The 20,207-nt window shown below is 39.5% G+C and overlaps 1 long non-coding RNA gene across 1 annotated transcript; it reads right to left on the bottom strand.

The window, feature by feature from the left end:
- Positions 1–3,871: 3,871 nt before the first annotated feature.
- On the bottom strand, positions 3,872–14,335 carry LOC144367377 (uncharacterized). Its single transcript, XR_013426706.1, has 2 exons — positions 13,882–14,335; positions 3,872–4,481 (listed from the first exon to the last, which is right to left on the bottom strand). It is a non-coding gene; the product is annotated as an uncharacterized LOC144367377 (long non-coding RNA).
- Between the last annotated feature and the right edge of the window lie 5,872 nt (positions 14,336–20,207).

Below are 20,207 nucleotides of genomic sequence, written 5' to 3'. Positions count from 1 at the left end.
TATATTATATAATAAATTATATATACCTGCTGTAGTTTGAAACTGAAGTGTCCCCCAAAGGCACATGTTTTAAAGACCTGTTCTCCAGAGCAGAGCTATTAAGAGATGGTAGAAGCTTTAAGAGACTGAGACTAGTGGGAGGTTTTAGGTAATCAAAGGTGTGCCATTCAAGGGGAGACAGGATCCCAGCACTTTCCTCTTTCTTATTTTGAATGCCTGCCATGAGGTAAACAGCTTTGGTCTGCCATATGCTCCCTGCCATGATATGCTGCCTTACCATAGGCCAAAACAAAAAAACAAAAAACAAAAAAACAAACAAGGGAACCAATTAAACATGGAGTGAAACTGCTAAAAGTATAAGCCACACTAAACTTTTCTTTATAAGTCAATTATCTCGGGTATTTTGATATAGTAATAGAAAGGTGACTAACACAGCACCACAGTTTATTCACCAACTGAAGGACATATTAATTGCTTCTAAGTTTGGAAATTATGAAAAAAAGCTGCTATAAACATTCATATGCAGGTTTTATGAGAACATGTTTTTCTAATTTAGGTAAGTATTAAGGAATGAGATTGCTAGATGGCATGTTAAGGGTATGTTAGGTTTCCTAGGAAACTGTCAGCTGTCTTCTAGAGTGGCTGTACTATTTTGCATTTCCACCAGCAATAAATGAGAGTTCCTATTGCCCCAAATCCTTGCCAGCATTTGCAGTTGTCAGTGTTCAGAATTTTGTCCATTCTAGCAAGTGAGAAATGCTATCTCAATGTTTTAATTTGCATTCCTCAACTAATAGTATTATGAGGCACATTTTGAATAATGAAAGAAAAATGACTCCCAAATTCTCTGCTACAATAGAAGGACACTTTCTGTATTTAGAAGAATTTTGTGAAGGTTTTCCCAAGCTCAATAGGAGCAGCAGAAGTAGTTTTGGGAGGATGTCTCCCAATCCAAAAGTAAAAGGGAGACTAAGTAACTTTATTTAACATCCAATGTTCCTAAATAGTTGAATAAACATTTTTTTTGAAAGATATCTACTTTTAAAAACTGAAATATACAAAACACAGAAAGTATGTTATGAGATGACAGGTGAACTGTGCATAGCTCTGCAAGTGAATTAAAAGTGTGTTTATGTTGTGCTACAAATGATTATTTATGATGGAAATAGAAAAGTAGAGATATGCATTTGCTATACCTCCCTAGAAACTTTAGAATGATTCTGTTGGTAGAAAAGCAGCTTCTAGAAATGAATAGAATCTTCTCCAATGGCTCACACTTTACCTAGTCTGCATCCAAATATAAAATGCTGGAGAGGTGTCCAAAGTCAGAGATGGTGACATGCAGCGGGCCATTGTGAGCAAGAAGTGAACTATGATCTTACCCAGTTTGCTAAAGAGGATGCGTCTGAAGGAGCAATTGTTGACTAGAAAGTCAGCAGAACACAAATGGACTGCTGACATTTCTCCACCAAATTCCTTTACTAAGGTCAGTATAGAAAATGGGCAGCTAGTACCTGCTCTCTCACTGGATCTGGCCTGATCAGGAGCCCAAGCAACCCACTTCTCAAGCCTCCTGGGCCTCCAGGAAGTTCTGGGAAACAATCATTTGCAAATAAGCCACTTTAATAAAATGAAAATGCTTTTTTTTCCATGAAATTTGTTGAAGCATTTCAATATAACAACTTGATATATTGTTAAAGATAATTGGACTTAGAAAATGAGCTCTGTCCCTTGCTACTCTTGGAATAATGTCAGTTTTGGTTATTGTAAAACAATACCATATATAATAAAATTATAAAGAGGAGCGGTTTATTTTGGCCCACAGTTTGGGAGGTGTCAGTCCTCAATTGGTTGACTCTTGCTTTTGGGCCTGTGGTAAGGCAGCACATCATGGTAGGGAATGTGCAGTGGAGCAAAGCTGCTCATTTCTTGGCTGGGATGGGAAAAAGAGAAAGGAAGAGATTGGGGTTCCACACCCACAATGATGTAAGGCCTGCTGTGATTTAGATATGTGTGTCCCCCAAAAGCTCATGTGTGAGAGAATGCAAGAGACGAAATGATCAGAGTATAAGAATTGTAACCTAATCAGTGGCTTAATCCACTCATTTGGATTAACTGGATAGTAACTGTAGGCAAGTAGGGTATAGCTGGAAGAGGTAGGTCAGTGGGAGTGTGCCTCTGGGGTTTATAAGTGAACAGAGCTCTCTAGGTCCTTGCTGCTATGTCCTGAGCTGCTATCCTTAGCCACATCCTTCTGCTTCACACTCGGCCCAGAGCTATGGAGTAGGCTGACCATGGACTGAACCTCTGACACTGGGAGCCAAAATAAACTTTTCCTCACTTAAAGGTAGTATTCTTGTCAAGTTTTTTGATCACAGTGAAGCAAAAATGACAACTCAATCTCCCATCAGGCTCCTCTCAAAGATTCTACCACTTTCCAATAGTGCCGTGGGCCGAGTACCAAGCTTCTAACACATAGGCTTATGTTGGACATTCCAGATCCATATTAGAAGGGACTCCTATCCTCCTCTGTCTACACAGCTGTTATATGGATGGAAGGAACGCCTAGTACCCTGTCTAATGTTTCTCTTCCATCTCTGGTTCTCATTGGATATTGAACATTGGTCTCAAGTTTATTCTTATTGTGAAATTTCCAATTCTTTTATCCGAAGGCCAATTATAATATGCTTAATGTAAAAGTTAGATGTCATATTGCAGTATGCCAGGTGTGGTCAGCATTCTTAAATTCAGCAGCTTCTGGATTTCAATAACTTCCTTTCTTTCAATGATTTTTTATTTAGCAGTGTTGTTGGAAAAATGTATGGCATACCTAAGGGAAGTTATATGATGACAAGAAACGTGCTTTTAAAAGAGTGATTTTTGTACCCGAGGAGATTTTCCACAGGGAGGAAATTTGTGGTATACTTTATTTAGTTCTGTGAGATTGATATTTCTGAAAGGTTCCCGATAAATGTTACCCTTCAGTCCTGCTGAGGATCAAGACAATGTTGTTTTGAAGTGAGCTGAGAGTTGTTCATCATCTATGAAAATCAATTACCAATAGCAATGCCTGAGTGGTGTTTGAGTTACCATCTTGGTATCCTGATATCAATCTGCCTCAGAGGCGATCACTTTTCATGGTGATTTTATGATGGCTTGATTAAATGAGCAATATATTTGCATATTGAAACACGTTTTGATAAGTGATTTTTCTTTTTTTTCTTCTTTACTACAGTTAAGGAATCATATTGACTACATTATATGTATAAAAAGTTATATCACCAATTAATTGTATTTCAGGATAATAAGGAGTATGTTATAAAGTATGTGTAACAAAAAGGAGGGGATTTGGTCTAAAATGAGAATCATTGATTTGTATTTCTCAGCTTAAATATACTACTTCCTCTAGAAAGTCTTCATTAACGTCTCCCATCACAACTCCATCGGACCACCATCTCTGTTGAGGGGTATTATTGTTTTGTGTTTCCATAGGAGGTCCTATGTATCTCCTTTGAGGTTATTGCTTATTTTATGACCTATTTTCCTCAATAGAGTATGTGCTTCCTGAGAGTAGAGACAATGAGTATCTTGTTAACCAAGCAATTTTGGATGCATAATAATGTTTTGTTGAGCCAGGTGCATGCTTATAATACCAGCAACTGGGGACTTTGAGATAGGAGGAAGTTCAAGGCCAGCCTCAGCAAGTTAATGAGCAATTTAACAACTTAATGAGACCCTGTATCAAAATAAAAATGAAAGGGCTGGGGATGCAGCTTAGAGGTAAAGCACCCCTGGGTTCATCTCCAGAATCCACCTCCACCAAAAAAAAAAAAATGTTGAGTACATGAATTATTGAAAACCACCATGAATAAGCTTTTCTATTGTTTATTCTCAGGTTTTGTCTTTTCTTATCTTGGCTCCCATTGACTAGTCCTTTGGAGCTTTACCTGGTTTCAACTCAGTCTCTTCTAGTGTCAGAAGTCACCCAAGAAGAGCCTTATGTTTCATCTCATTCTGACTCCCCTCTGCCATTCAGTCCTCCAATGTCATATTGCTTCCACTAAGAACCATCTTAATCAGGTCCCTATTGTACCTTTACTTAATAGTTTTTCATTCAATTTTCTCTTACAAACATTTAAAAACATCACATCTCTCTTGAATTGTTCTGACCTTCTAACCCTCTGTCTCATGCTCCATCCTAATATTAGACATGAGAATCTGTTTGGAGGAGAGAGGTCTTGGGGCGGGGGCAGCTTCCCATAGAATTTATCTTCATTAATTTGAGCTAGAGTCATATGTCTGATTTTAAAAAAAAGACCACATAATTTTTTTTCTATCACAGTTTAGTGATTTTCAGTGAAGGCAGGAGTCAGGAAATCAATTTCATATGACCCATAAAATGTGCCTGGCAGCTTCGATTCTTCTTCAGAGCTCATAAGAAATGTTCTCCTGGGTTACTGAGGGAAGAATCTTCATCTGTCCTGGGAACAGAAAGAGAGAAGACATTAATGTGAGGGGGATTTGAGTTTCCAATCTTTGGCTTGAAGTCAAATTAAATGCAAATGTATTACTGAGAAGGGGCAATACTATGGAAATTATTATCTATTAATACTGAGGCATGGGTTTGTTTCCAAAATTAGATTTTCAGGCTTTAGGGTTGGAAGAATTAGACAAAGAAATGATACTTTTTTTTTTTTTTTTTTGTACTGGGATTGAACCTAGGTGCAGTTAACCACTGAGTCACATCCCTAGCCCTTTCTATTTTTTTTTTTTTTGAGACAGAGTAAGTTGTTAAGAGTTAAGAGCTAAGCTGTGTAGGGCCTCACTAAGTTGTTGAGGCTGGCTTTGAACTCACAATCCTCCTGCCTCAGCCTTCGGAGTCATAAGAACTGGTACATTTTGATGACCCAATATGATCCTGCCAGGGAGGGATGGAGCAGACAGGTGTTGTATTCTTGTAGGTTGTTAGGGGGCATCAAGAGAGCTGTGAGATGGAATATTAAAGTAGTTTTGATTTGCATTTCTCTAATTGCTAGAGATGTTGAACACTTTTTCATATATTTGTTGATCAGTTGTATTTCTTCTTCAGTGAAGTGTCTATTCAGTTCCTTAGCCCATTTACTGATTGGGTTATTTGTTTTTTTTTTTTTTTGGTGTTAAGTTTTTTTGAATTCTTTATATATCCTAGGGATTAATGCTTTATCAGAGGTGCATGTGGTAAAGATTTTTCTCCCAATCTGTAGGCACTCTCCTCATGTTATTGTTTCCTTTGCTGAAAAGAAACTTTTTAATTTGATTCCATCCCATTTATTGATTCTTGATTTTACTTCTCCTGTCAGAATAGCAATCATCAAGAATACAGGCAACAATAAATATTGGTGAGGGTGTGGTAAAAAAGTACACTCATACATTGCTGGTGGGACTGAAAATTGGTGCAACCACTATGGAAAGCAGTATGGAGATTCCTCAGAAAACTGGGAATGGAACCACCATTTGACCCATCTATCCCACTCCTTGGTTTATACCCAAAGGACTTAAAATCAACACACTACAGTGACACAGCCACATCAATGTTTATAGCAGCTCAATTCACAATAGCTAGACTATGGAACCAACCTAGGTGTCCCTCAATAGATGATTGGATAAAGAAAATGTGGTATGTATATACTCAATAGAATATTACTCAGCTTTAAAGAAGAGTGAAATTATGGCATTTGCCAGTAAATGGTTGGAGTTGGAGAATGTCATACTAAGCGAAATAAGCCAATCCCACAAAACCAAAGGCCAAATGTTTTCTCTAATATGTGGATGCTAATTCACAATAAGTTAGGGGAAACTAGGGAAGAATTGTGTTACCTTAGATTAGGTAGAGGGAAGTGATGGGGGGGGATGGGATGTGGGCATAGGAAGGAGAGTAGAATTAAACAGACATTATTACTGTATGTATATATGACTATATGACCAATATGATTCTGCAACACATACACTCTGAAAAATGAGAAATTATATCCCATCTATGTATGATATATCAAAGTGCGTAAATGCATTCTACTGTCATGTATAATTAATTAAAACAAATTAAAAAATTTAAAAAAGAGTTGTGAGAGCTGAAGGTGAAATGGCAAAAGGAAGGAAAGCAAGAGGAGAGAGAAGGTAAGTATTCCTAAATCAAATGTCCTCTTTTAAAATCTATGATTGAAGAAACCGTGCTTGAAAAGATTATACAGTATTAACTGGGCATTTGTATGAATGAAGAATTCTTATGTGTTTGCAAAAAGAAGAGACAAGGATATCCAGTCTTTGTTTTAACTTACTTTTCCTGATCCTGATGGTTTGACATGGGACTGGTCCTAATGCACTGGGATGCTTCATTGTGCAAAACAGTAAATAAAACCTTTTCAATAAAAGTTAATATTTAAATTGCTTTCAGAGATATTGCTATTTAAGGAAATGTGGGAGTGAGTTGGATTCTGATGAAGTACACATTCTTTGGCTGTTTTATTGTTAAGTGAATAATCTTTTCACTGCTTCTGCTTTTTAAGTCTTAATTACCTCGAATCTGCTTTGCTCAGCGAACCTGCATCAGCTCCTATGGAGCACTGTGAACGTGCTGTGCGCAGTTAGCCCAAGTTCTAGTTGAGCAGGTCAGAGTCATCTGAATAGCTCTCGAATTTCTTCCACAATCTGAGGGAATTACTGCCTGACCAAACAGGCAAGTGCAGTTGGCAGAATAAATAATTCCCCTTCTAAATCTGTCTGAATAAACATTTGTACAATGGCTGATCAAGGCCCTGTGTGTTAACTACCACGTCCAGCACTGACAATTTATATAACCTCTTCAGGAAGATTCTCCTGGCGAGTCTTTCATTTTCTTTGCAGTTCATGCTATGACATTACCAGGAAGTGTTGTGGGTGTTTGTGAAGTTGAGCTGCATGCTTGCATCCAATCATGTTTATTTATGTGGATGCTCTCAGCACCAGGGTAACAGCAGGTCTGGCAGAAGGAGAGGAACTTTTCTGTTGAAGACACACCGCAGATGCTGTGCCTTGAAAGAACCCCTTTGATTCTTTCTTTGTCTCAACATAGCCCAGAAAGAAGGTTTTTGGGAAAACAATAACTTGAAGAACACGGATAAAGTTAATCCTTAACTTGAGACCATTAAAGCCAGGAAATGGAGGTGAATTTTAAAGTCTTGTTGGCAGTTACTCTGTATTCATACTTGTAATTACTTTCCTTCCTCTCCTTCCTCTCCTTTCTTCCCACAAAGATGATGCCAGTGGGGGAAGAGTTGAGAACAAGATTTAATATTGTGAGTTGAAATTTTTCTCTTTAAGGTAACCTTGCCACCAGGTTTCTTTGGGCATTGAATTCAAATTACTTTTGTTTGAAAAGTTCGGTTTTCTTTTTTGCAAGTTTTTTTCCCCCCTGCATTGCTCCTTAACCCTTCCAGGTGTATTTAAATCTGGAAATCTCTTTCTCAAAGGAAGCTGACATGAATAGTGGGAAGGCTTCCACACAGAGAAAACCCTCAGCTCTACCAAACCACTAATCACCATTCCCAGGCAAATGAACGGTGATTCAGTGTTCATTACAAAATGACTCATAAGCAATCATGACCATTTGGAGGGAAAAAGACAATTATCAATTTCACAGACCTGTTTGTAATCGTGACTACTGTCAGGGACTCAGCAATTATCAATTACCCATTCCCTGATTAATTAAGGGCTTAGTCTTCCCACCCATATAATGTGAACAATAGGACAGTGTTCCAAACTGCTTATTATGTTACCTCGGGACAAAGACTAGAGTGAGTGGTAATGGAAACCCCAGGTCTATCGATCTAGATTTCTTCCATGTCTCCAGCCAAATACAGTAGGCACAGTTCAGTATTAATAGATTCTCACATTTGCTATAAACTGGGATAATGCACTTCTCCACAAAGCCAACATTTAACATATCTTGTCTTTTTGCCTCAAAAGTCATCACCCTTTTAAAATATTTTTGCAAATAGTGAAAGAGGCAGTCTGCTGAGAGGGAGGGAATGCTTCCCCTAGTACCAAATTTCTTGGTACATAGGCTAATGCCTTTCTTTCCTTGCACCCTTCTCAAAAAAGCAGCTTTTTATCTCTTATACATTTCCTAATGTTGAGGCTCTGGGTGGGGTAGGCGACACCTTGTAACTTTTTGCTTTGCCATTTCCAGACTCTCCCTTCTCTCTTTTCCTCTCTTCTAGAACTCCTGGGTCAAACAACCATCCACAGCCTGTTCACTCTTGCAATCATTCACCACCCCAGAGCTACTTCCCTGGCTCACGATGACCTGTCCAAACCAATGACTGCCCTATTTTTTGGTGATTAAAATGTCTGTTCACATAAACTGGTCTCTCAATTCTTTGACCTCTTCTCCAGAGATCTCATTCTAGACACCTCTTCAATCCTCACCTCTTAGCAATCCCCTGTACTATCTAGAGATTCTATACTGTCCATTTAAAACATCCCAACCTCCTGCTGCAGCTTTCTTTCTTTGTTGCTTACTTCCTGTACTACCCCTTCCTCAGCATTGCTGTGGCTCAATAGCTCATGTACCCTATTGCCTTTCCACTGTCCCTCACTCCCTTATGTCCTTCTTCCCCTACACATCCAGATGGGATTGGATTGGATTCCAGCTTCGTTCTATAACCAGTCTCCTCAATCACTCTTCATTGCTTTCCCCTTCTCTCCTCGTCCAACTTACCTTGAAAAATCTGAACACTGGTTAAATCATTTCCACTTAATTTGTACCTGCATCACATAGCTAAAAGCGGCCAGAGAAAACCAGACGCCCAGGCCCATGACCTATCTAATAAATGACCATGAGTCTCCAGTAGGCCTTGAATGCATATGGTAATCAGACTACATTTCTCTCTTTAAATATTTTTTCAATTTTTTTTCTTGACATAGTAATTATACATATATATGGATTATAGTGTGAAATTTCATTACATGCATACAATGTGTAACTGGACCATATTTCTCTGGTTATTCGTCCCCTGAGCCCTTGTCTGTGACTCCTTTCCCTCTCTTCTCGCTTGTACCTTCTTCATTCATGTTCTTCATTCTTGCTTCCTATTTAACTGAGAAAGCAAAGGTAACCACACGCTTTCCTTACCTTGTCTGCTACCTCCTTGCATCTGTCCCTCTACACTATCTTTCCTCCTGTTGTGATGGTCTGGTCTAAACCCCAGAGGAAGGAGGCAACAGGATAATTCAAAAAAGCTAGTTGGGACCAGAGAATGACACCTGGTGAGCAGCACCCCAGCAAGGACAGTGAGATGGCCAGAACATGTGGATCTTAATGCCTCCATCTCCTGCTAAGAGGGAATACTTCTCATCCACTCAGACCCTACCCTGGAGAGTTAAGAGACTGAACATTGACCCAATGAGCTGTAGTTGTCTAAAGAGAAAACCCACATCAGTGCTGATAAGAAGTTGAATCTTGCATGGGTTAAAGACAAAATTTAGAAGATATGAGATTACATTTTTTTTTGTGGCATTGGGGATTGATATCAGGGGCACCCAACTACTGAGCCACATTCCCAGCCCTATTTTGTATTTTATTTAGAGACAGGATCTCACTGAGTTGCTTAGCACCTCAAGTTTGTTGAAGCTGGCTTTGAACTTGCAAACCTCCTGCTTCAGCCTCCCAAGCAACTGGGATTACAGGCATGTGCTGCTGGCGCCAGGTAGATTGTATTAGTTTTAATTAGAAAGTTTGTTTCCTCACCTGAGCAGATGGAACTTATATGTTACAGAAAAAATGAGGGAGTTACACTTTCGTGGCACATAGGAGTAAAAATGAGTCACCTGGATCCACTCCTGTGGCACTACCTTGGATTAAACCTTTCTCAGCTCCTACTTAGGTCTCTGTGATGATGGCTACCTCTCTCCCTCTCTGTCCTCATCTATTCTAGTTCACCTTGCATGGTGCTGTCAGCCCTCACCTTTGTAGAATGCAAAGGTGAGTTTGCTACTTGCCTTAGATTCTTTGTATCAGAAACCTGGTAGCTTGTCATCAACAGAAACATATTTCTTACAGTTCTGGAGTCAGGGAAGTCCAAGATTAAGGTACTGGTAGAATCAGAGACTAGTGAATGTTTGCTTCCTCATAGATGGTGCCTTCACCGGGTCCTCACGTGGTGGAAGGGGCTATCTGGCACCTCTTAAAAGGGTACTAATCCCATTTGTGTAGTCTCTGCCATAATGATTGAATCCTCTCTGAAGGCCCCACTCCTAATGCCTTCATATGAGTGAAAAGGTTTCAACCTGTGAATCTGGGAGATCAAAGCATTCAGACTGTAGCACCATTCCTTTGCTGACAATCCTGCAAAGTCTTCCCTTCATATTTAGGATTAAGGCCCAAATCTCTGTAATAGCCTGTTTGGTTGGCCCTGCCTTACTCATTGTACTGCAGGGCATGTGACACTTCAGGGGCACACACCTGTCAGTGCTTAAGTACATGTTCCAGCCCTTTGTGCCTGTCCCCATGTGACTCTCTTCTTTGGAGTGACTCACCTCACTTGTTGGCCAGGTGAGCTCCTACTCACACCCCAGGGTTGCCTCCAGGGGAAGGTCCTCATTAATAGCCTTGATGGAACTTATGTTTTCATTTTTGGACTATTGTACACTGCCTTTATGACATAGTGTACAATGGTTTATTTGAGCCCTTATTTATATATCTTACATCCATGTCCCCCAAGGGCAGGGATCAGTCCTGACTCATTATGAACCCTCAGTGTCTATCAGAGTGTCTTGCATATAATAAATGCTCAATGCATCTTTGTTGAAGGGAAAAAGAAAACAAATGAATCAATGATCTTTTGCTAGGTCTTAATTAGAGAGATATTAATTGTAGCAATTTTTTTAAAAAAGTGCTCTTAGTAAACAAACAAAAATGAAATGACAGCAACTGAAATGACATTTTTAAATGAGTTATACCAAACTTACCTTCCCTTAATTATTAGCACTATATGCATACGTCATCATTTCCCCCTCCAATCTGTAAGGTAGAACTTCCATAGCAAATGATTCTTATCCTTCTTAAAAAGTTGTTTTAAGAAATAGTAGAACATATAGACTACTTAATCAGGAATGTTGAAAACAATGCCAAAGATTTGAATAAAATGTTTTGTAGCACATTAATAAATTAACAAAAAGCAAGAAAGCATCATTTAGACATTGGAATGTGCAGATCACCTTGGTTAAAAGACTAGTTTTCATTATTTTAGGCAGTGAGCTGTGACCCAGGAGTGTATTACCCATCCTGCTGTACTTAAAATTCTGTACTTTGCTCTGCTGTACGTTTCTCTTTTGCCTCTAGAAGCTTCCTCTGTTTTATGCTGTATGGTGGTTGTACTGGGAAGATGAGTGTTCAGAGACACAGACACTCATAGCAGGCATGGGCTTTATTTATAGAAGGAGAATGCTTTTTCTCTCTAAACTGTAATAAAGTCCCTCTCCATTATATTCCTCCTGATGTTATCTTATTTGCTTCATTGACTATAGAATACTTATACATATGCTCAAGTCTTATAAAAATTGAATTTAGCAGCAGCTATAAATAATTAAACTTATCTGAGCTGGGACTTGCCAGTATAAAGATGTTACAAATTCAAAGCCATAACAGGTATGGTGGAGGAAATGATTTATCATTGATAAGTTTAACAGCTACCAGCTTCAGGGTCTGCATTTCTACTTGTCTGGCTTGTTGCTGATTCCTGGAATCATTTGTGGCCACAGAGTCCTCATGGCATGGAACAGAGAGACAGAAGCCAGAGAAACAATTGCGGTGGTTTCTCATAACCTGATCTATGCGTGTTCAGGTCATAGTGAGACTTTTCATCATTAATTCCAATTTATATTCTGGTAAGGTCCTACACCTGAGGAAATGCATCAATTCAGCATTAGTATTAGAAAATGCCACATTATACCTGCAGGGAAAAGTGGGCCTCTCTTAGGAGTGTGGTTCCTGCTTGTAGCAGCAGGTGCACCTCTTATCTTTCCCACTTTAAACATGTAACCATTCATCATGAGATAAATTCACTTCAAAATGGGAACACGGTGGTTACCAGATCAGTCTCAAAACTATTCACTTCTGTGACAGTGCTTAATTAGGACCTCAGCTCAGGATAAAAGCTCCTGATGATGTCTTTGTATATTCTCTGATAAATTTGATTACTGATTCTGCATGAGAATCCAAGTAAGGTACTATTCATAAAAGTAAAGATTAAATGGATAACAATGTGCTTGAAAATGAGATAAAATTATTACCAGAGAGAGGACGAGAGTGCTTTCTTCTCTTTCTGAGAGTGAGAAGGGTACTTGGATCCATTATGTGTGAGGCATGGAGCTGGTACAGCTGTCACCACACTGAAGCCAACTTGAACATAACTAAAAGCATCAAGGGAATTGTGCTCATGGTAAGAATCTCAAGTCACAGATAAGATTGGTGTTAAGGGAAGAGTTCATGGGTGACAACAAGGCCAGTGGGCCTCTGCAAAGGTAGATACTGTGGCAAATTAATAGCTTGTAAGTATGTAAACAGAGCAAAAAACTGCTGGTGAAGCAGAATTTGATCAAAGGAAAGAATGAGGAGAGAGGAGAATGAGACGAGGAGGGTATAAGAACAGGCTTGTGAGGGAAGGGAAGGCTGACAATTTAAGCAAATCTGAAATGCTACATCTCAATTTTGTCTGGAGTCAGCTTGTATAATGGCAACCAGGCATTTTCTGTGTGTTTCAGCATGAAATTCCAGCTGAAAAATTCCACTTTTGCAAGAAGCTCTTCAAATGAGAGGCCTGTTCCATCAGGCCTGGAATACCAGCGCTGAATGATGAATGATGACTCTCGAAGGGGCCTCTTATCAGAAGCCCCGTGGACACCCAGGCCTGCTTGATGACTAATCCATCCAGGACAGCTGGTATCCCCATTCTCTTTTTCAAAAATCTCCTGAGATGGAAGATCCAAAATATCATATCTCTTTTTACTGGTTGAACTCTCAGAGAGTAAGTTCTTTCCTACTTCAATTGACAATTGTTCCCACTTTCTTATTCCTCTGTGATCGAGGCGGGCTATTCATCAGCACTGTCTTAAGAAAAACACTCTTATATTTGACATTATTAAAAAGTCGTTGTGTAATTATATCTGAGCAATTCAATTCCTTTCACATTCTTCCTTCAAATTAAGAAAACTGTTATTAAATGGAATGCAGAGTGTGTGGTAGGTGGATAATATTTAAACACATTCGTGCCTACTATGTACAATTACAGCTGTTAATGGAAACACACCTTTTCGGAATCAGTCACTGGATAGTAGTGTGCTTTTGCACAAGTTACTTAATGGCTCTGGATTTTCCCATGCTATAAAATGGCAATGGCAATATTAAAGTTATTGTGAGAATCAATATGTTTAAACAGGTAGAATGTCAACCACATATTAGATACTTAATAAATTTTAAATGTTAATTCAAGGAATATGCCAGATATAAAAATTCAGAGACAAATGTGATTTGGAACCTGTCCTCCAGGAACACCCAAAGTTCAGGGCCTGGGAAACATGACAAGAATGTGATACAGCTTTGAGGGAGAATAGACCAGGGGTTGGACTTGTCTGGGGTTGGTCAGGAAAAGCTCCCCTGTGAGATACCTCTCTGGTAAAGGGAAAGCCTTAAAGGTTGAGAGTAGCCACAGCAGCAAAGGGTGGCCTTCAGAGGTCCCATCTGCGAAGGGGCTTGACTGCTGGCTATTGCAATCAAATGTCCCTCTGAAGCCAGAAAAATTCCCTCTTGGCTCATGAGTGCAGAGCATGCAGGACAGCACAGTCCCGCCTCCCAGCACCTCTCCTCACCTCTCCTCTCCTTGGCTAGCCACAGCAGGAGGGCAGCAGGCAGCAGTCAGGGCTGGGGGCTGCCAGGCCGGGGTGTGGGGCTCCACAGGCCTCTGGAACATGCCCCTGCAGAGCTGTGCTTGGGGACTCTGTCGAGGTCGTGGGAAGGATTATTTGGAAATGAACTCCTGGTTGGCTGAATGGCCACTGTTCTTCATTTCTTGTAGGTTGGACAGAGGCCCATCTCAGTAGAGGGAGCTGAGCTCAGTTCTCAGGCGGTTTCCAGCCTCATATTTTGCTATCCAAACCCCAGCCTGGGTTGGCAGTTTTTCAGGGTGGCCTGTCAGTTAGTCAGTCAGTGCATCAACTCTGATCTAAGGCAAGTTTCACACGTTGGCAGAGAAGAAACCAAAGAGAGACCAAAATGTGTACAGTGGGAGCAAGCCTTAGAGCAGCAGGCCCTGGCTTCATAGAAAATAAGGGATCCCTCAGAGAGTAACAACCCTGGCCACGTTCCCCGTCCAAAGGCCACATGACAGGTCAATCAAGTAAACAAGGACAAGGCTGGGCAGTTCCCTGTGCTTGGCCAGTGCATCGGGGGCAGGCCAGCTTGTGCGTGACATTCAGCATGAACGGTCAACTTGAATGGGTCCATGTCACTCTGGCTCCTAATCTCCTTTGGAGAAGGAAATGTAGTTGACATAATTTCTGTCCTATGCTATTTTCTCTCTGTTCTCATGTTACCATGACACGCCTCATAGGGAACTGATATGCATTTGTGGGTTGTGCAGGACGAGGACAGAATAACACTATAGATGGTAAGAGGGACAGAGTTTGCCAGACACACAGATCTTGGCAGAGGTTTAGTCTGACAGGTGCCAGGTGAGATCCTTCAAATCTGAAGGGTTTGGTAACATCACTTCCTCCAAGGAAAGTGCCACCAACTCATGAAGCCTTTACACTCCTCTGGTGATGTAACAATAAAAGAATAACCACTGTTCTTTGTTGAGAATGAACTTGAAGCCCTGAACGTGCATTTTCTTCAATGCCCATCAGACCTGAAAAGTAGGGATTACGATCATGGTTTGTACACAAAGGAACCAAGGCTCAGAAAGTTTAAAAGACATGTTCGAGTTTGCAAAAGTTTGGAGGAAAGATTTGAGCACAGGCCTGTTTTAGTGTCCAATGCTCATATTATTTTTACCATGGTATGCTTCATGTTGTTTTAAAAAGTTTGAACTCTGTGTATATGTTACAACCTTTGTGTTCTTAGAACTGAAATTCTCAAGGGGTATTTTTGAGTTGCATATATGACCGGGTGCCCAGCCATTTCCAAACGCCCACCTCACCCAAACCTAAAATGTCTTTCTTATTATTCAGTCATGTGTCCTGACATCTAATCTGAGATGAAATCTTTCCTACCCTATTTCCATACTCTTTAACTGCACATTTCCCTGAGGTAGTTCCAGATTCTGCTCTCCATTTTTCTTATTGATTGTGCAGACTTTGGATGAAGCGACTCTTTGCTACATATTCACCCTCCCCAGAGTTTGCTGCTGAAGTGAAATTTAAAAATAATCCTCCAACATTATTGTGGCCTGAAGGAGCAGAAAAGTGGTGGGAACAATTTAATTCCTAATAAAGTCAGTACCTGTAAGTTATTGCAGGCATTGCGCAAAAATGCAGAGAAGTTGCTAGAACTCCTCCACTCCTGCAGAGCTTGCTACTGTTCTGGGCCTGTGTGACAGTGTTTGTTCACTCTGCTGTCATGTTGTGCTTCCCTGAGTCTCTCTGGATGGCCCGTCATGATTTCTCCCTGCAGCAATGATGGAAATATGTCATAGATGTCAAAGGTAATGGCTGTGGCAGCAAAAGGTAACTGGGAATAAAGTGGCTCAAGCAAAGCTTGGTGATGCCCACCATCCCTTCTTTGCCATCAGATGATTTGGCTGGACAGTATTTAGGGCTAAATAATTAGTTTCTTCTTCTTCTTCTTCTTCATTTTTTTTTTTAAATCAGGTAACTATTTCTAAGAGAAGCTTGATACTTTGTGGTTTAAATCTGCTAAGCTATAATCCTTTTTGGAGAAAATATTATTCTCTTTTGGTGCAATATTTATATAGAAAGGCCATTTCTCCCTCTTACCCAGACTAACCTCTCCAAATCCATATTGCACAAGTATATTTGTGAAATGCCAAATTCCTCCAAATTAATACGATAGATTAAATAGTTTGAATAACCTTACCAAAGGTAGAAATTAATATGCATATACTTTTGTGAATTTCTGACTTTGCATGAAATGTATAGTGCTTCTTCTGTACTTTGTGAGCAGCTTTTGTGGCTTGTGGGTGACTTAAGGTTAGAGTTTCTTATTTCTAAAATAGAAAAAGAAAGAAAAGAAATGAAATGAAAATTATTCACACAAAATTACCCTGGGTAGATTTTGAGTATTTTTAAGTTTATATGAGTAAAATGATGGGAGAGGTTCTTCTACTCCTGGTAGCCAACAGTGTTCACTTTAAAAGTCAGTTTACATTTATAAAAGTTAAAATGCACAAATAAACTATTTATCACACTTTCAGCTGAAAGTCTTGGATTTTCCAACCCTAGTAAATTTGTGAGGATGAAAGTGATCTTAGACTTTGCAAGGCCTCATTGCAGATGAGGAAAGGAAAGCTCAAGTGGACTAGCTTGTCTGCCATTAATTAGCTAAAAGGTGGATGAGCGAGAATTGGAAGAGATCTCTGCTCATAAATGCACAATCTGCTAAATATATTTAGGCTTGTGATGGTTTGGGGTGGATTAATACTTGCTTTCTTGTATTAAAGTCTACTTATATTGTTATCCCATTTAAATTCAAGAATATCTCAAATTGTTAGCCCATCAATCTTCTACATATTTCTGCTCCTCGGAGATGACAACAGGTTCCCAGTACTGGGTCCCATGTGAACCAGAAGAATTATGGCTCTAATTTTGCAGATCTTTCAAGCTCTATGTAGCAGTGGGAGACTGGGAAAAATAGTGGCTATGTTCCAACCAGTTTCAGTGAGATATACATCTCCTTCCTCCCAAGACTAGACTGACATAGTATCCTGCTACTTAGTGTCCTTGACACTAAGGAAAACATGGGATCAGGAAGGCCATGGAAGAATCCAGCAATTCAAACAAATCCAAAAAACAGCTGTTCTTTTAGCTCTCAAGCAGATTGTGATATCTTTTAAAGAAATTATTCACACTCATAACATATATTTCGAGATAATTAAAAGTTGTATGAGGAAGAGGAAAGTTTTGAGTCTCTTCCTCTGTCCTGATTCTCTTTCCTGGGTTTGGAGGTTACTCATTCATTGGTCACACACCACGACCCTGTTGGCTATTTTACTAGTGGTCAATGTCACAATACTTTAAAACATAGAGGCCCGAGTTCTGCCTGCTCATTGTAGGATGTCACTAGTTTCCCCATCTCCTCTCACTTCCTCAGTGTGGACTTGGGTGTCTGGGAATGCTGCATGTAGTTGTGGTCAATCACTTTCAAAATTGGAATTTAGGGGGCTGAAGATATAGCTCAGTTGGTAGAGTGCTTACCTCCCATGCACAAGGCCCTGGGTTCAATCCCCAGAACCACACACACACACACACACACACAAAAAAAAAAAAAAAAAAAAAAAAAAAAAAACCAAAAAAACCCCAAAAAATAAAAATTGAAATTTAGAAGAGAAAGGGAAGACCCTGCTTGGAGCCTGAGCCCAAGCTAAGTGCTCCAGCTAGGGTGAGTAGAGAGGCTCAGCCTTGGATGGTTTCGAGCTCAGATGGCAATAAAGGAGCACTCAGTCTTTACATTTGGCTAGAAAGTACTGCCTTGGAAATCTTATCATTCAAATCGACTGGACATGGAGTGGGATTGTGGCTCAGTGACAGAGTACTTGCCTCGCATATGTGAGGCACTGGGTTGGATCCTCAGTACCAAGTTAAAAAAAAAAATAAAGAGATTGTGCCCATGTATAACTTAAAAAAAAAAAGAAAGAAATTGACTGGACAGAATTCTAGAATGTCTTACTCTTGGCCCTAACATCCATCCCCACCATCATCCCCAGTGCCGAGTACCATTATGAAAGAGGTGATAGTGTTGAAACAACCAATAGGCCGTTAGTTTGAGAACCATTACCCATCACAAGTAACAGATGCAATTCTAGAAAATGATGTTTTTAGCATTAGCTAAAGGTATATTGATAGACACAGGGAAAAACAGGATAAAAAACACCAAGGAGTTGTTCGATATTTTATTTTCTGTTCTCCAATGTGGATAATAAAAAACTAACTCATGTAAATGTTTTGAAGAATAATGAATAAATGGCACCCAAATATAAGTACAAAGATGTATCTTTAAGTCAAGGTAATATTAATGAAAAAAGTATATAAATTAATAGAGTTATGAAAAGAATGAGGTTAGAAGTTGTACTTTTAAAGTTCTTTACATGTATAAATATTTTTGGAAACCAAATTTTTAGTGTCTAAATGGAAAATGATTTGGATAAACTATATGGGGATTTTGTAGAGAATTTTGAAATGGAAGAGAAATTTTTTTTTAATTTAAAGGTTCATAATAAAATTCTCTAAGATTCTAACCCTTTTGGCTTCTCAAACTCTGTTTAAATACCATAGGTATTAACGTAGTTTAAAATCTAATCAATTTTTGATTAGATAATGCAACTGCATGGTAAAACACTCAGCTAACTAAATCTTCTACTCCAGTGTTCAGTCCCTAGTTCCTCTCCTCAGAGTAAACTATCATTCTTTGCATTTTTTTTTTTTCAGAGATACTCTGTGTTAATGTGAAAAAATATCTTAAATAATCAAGTTAAAAGGAGGAGGAGGTTATTTTTTGGTTCCTGGTTTCAGAGGTTCCAGTGTCCAGTCACCTGGCCCTGCTGCTGTGGGCCTGTGATGGTACAGATCATCATGGTAAGAGTGCATGGCAGAGGAGGCCTGTTTACATCCTGGTGGCTGGGAAGTAAAGAGAAGAAGGGGCCACAATCCCACAATTCCTTTCAAGGCACACCCTCGATGACCTAATTTCCTCCAAGAAGGTCCTGCCTCTAAAAGACCTCATCACCTCCCCACAGTGCCATAGGCTGACCATCAGTACGTGGGCCTTTGGGAAACACTTATACAAATTGTAGCACTCCATACAGAAAGACATATTTCTTAAAATGCCTATCACTTTTATAACATAAATATTGGCACACTGAAAATATTGGCATCCTGGAAACAGGTTCTACATCTTGATTTTTTTTCCCATCTATCAATATATCTGAAGATTCTTCCATACATATGCGCATCTGCCTCGTTCTCTTTAATACTGCAGGGTCCGTGTTGTAGATGGAACATTGTCAGTCACGTAATTTCTAAGCTTAGCATTTTCAAGGCACTGAACCACCCACAAAGTAATGAATCAATAATCTCCATCTTGTTAAATCAAGTGGACACTTTTCCATCATCTTATGTGATCACTGAGTAGCATTTTCTATTTTCAATTTACAGCAAATCACTTCCTCTTCTTGTAAGCTCTTCTGATGCCATTTCATCCCTCTTTTTTCCCTACCATCTTCACTCCTTTTTTCTTTCTCTGGCTGAGGTTCTTCTTAGTTTCTTTTTCCAGTAATTAAGTTTTTCTCTGTCTTGCCTTTAAACATGTTGGTCAAGTTCTTCTTCTTCTTCTCCGTTTTTTTTTTTTTCACACTTGACTCAGTGTCTCTGGGTGACTTCATCTAAACCAGGATAGGACAACCTTTTCTATAAAAGGCCTGATAGTAAATATTTAAGCTGTGTGGGTTTTATGGTCTCTTTCCACTACTCAGCTCTGCCACTGCAGCAAGAAAGCAACTGTAGATGATAGCTTTATAAATGATGTTGGCTGTGTTCCAGTAAGACTTATTTTCGAAAACCAGTGATAGGCTGGATTGGGTTTGCGGGCCATAGTTTTGTGGCTTCTGACCTAAACCCATAGCTTTGGTTACCAATTATATATGGACAGTTCTGTTTCCAGTGGAAAATTTCCTTTTGTACTCCAGACTGGTATGTACAGCTGATCTAGAACATCTCACAGACTGCATCTTTAATATCCCCAAAGACACACTCATTACTGTCACACCCAGGACCTTCATACCTGGTCTCTATACAGTGTTCCTATCTTAGTGATGAACATTAGGAATAGAAAGTTGAGAGTCATTATTATTATAAGGGGCTTGATAGTGCTGAAGTTCTATCCTCAAGATTCTGGAGCTAGGTTGCATGGATTCAAATCTCAGCTCCACCATCTATTACATCTGGGACTTGGGTGAGTATCAGTG

Source organism: Ictidomys tridecemlineatus, chromosome 10 (genome assembly GCF_052094955.1).
Source record: "Ictidomys tridecemlineatus isolate mIctTri1 chromosome 10, mIctTri1.hap1, whole genome shotgun sequence".
Lineage (NCBI taxonomy): Eukaryota > Metazoa > Chordata > Mammalia > Rodentia > Sciuridae > Ictidomys > Ictidomys tridecemlineatus.
This window is presented reverse-complemented; position numbering and strand designations above follow the sequence as displayed.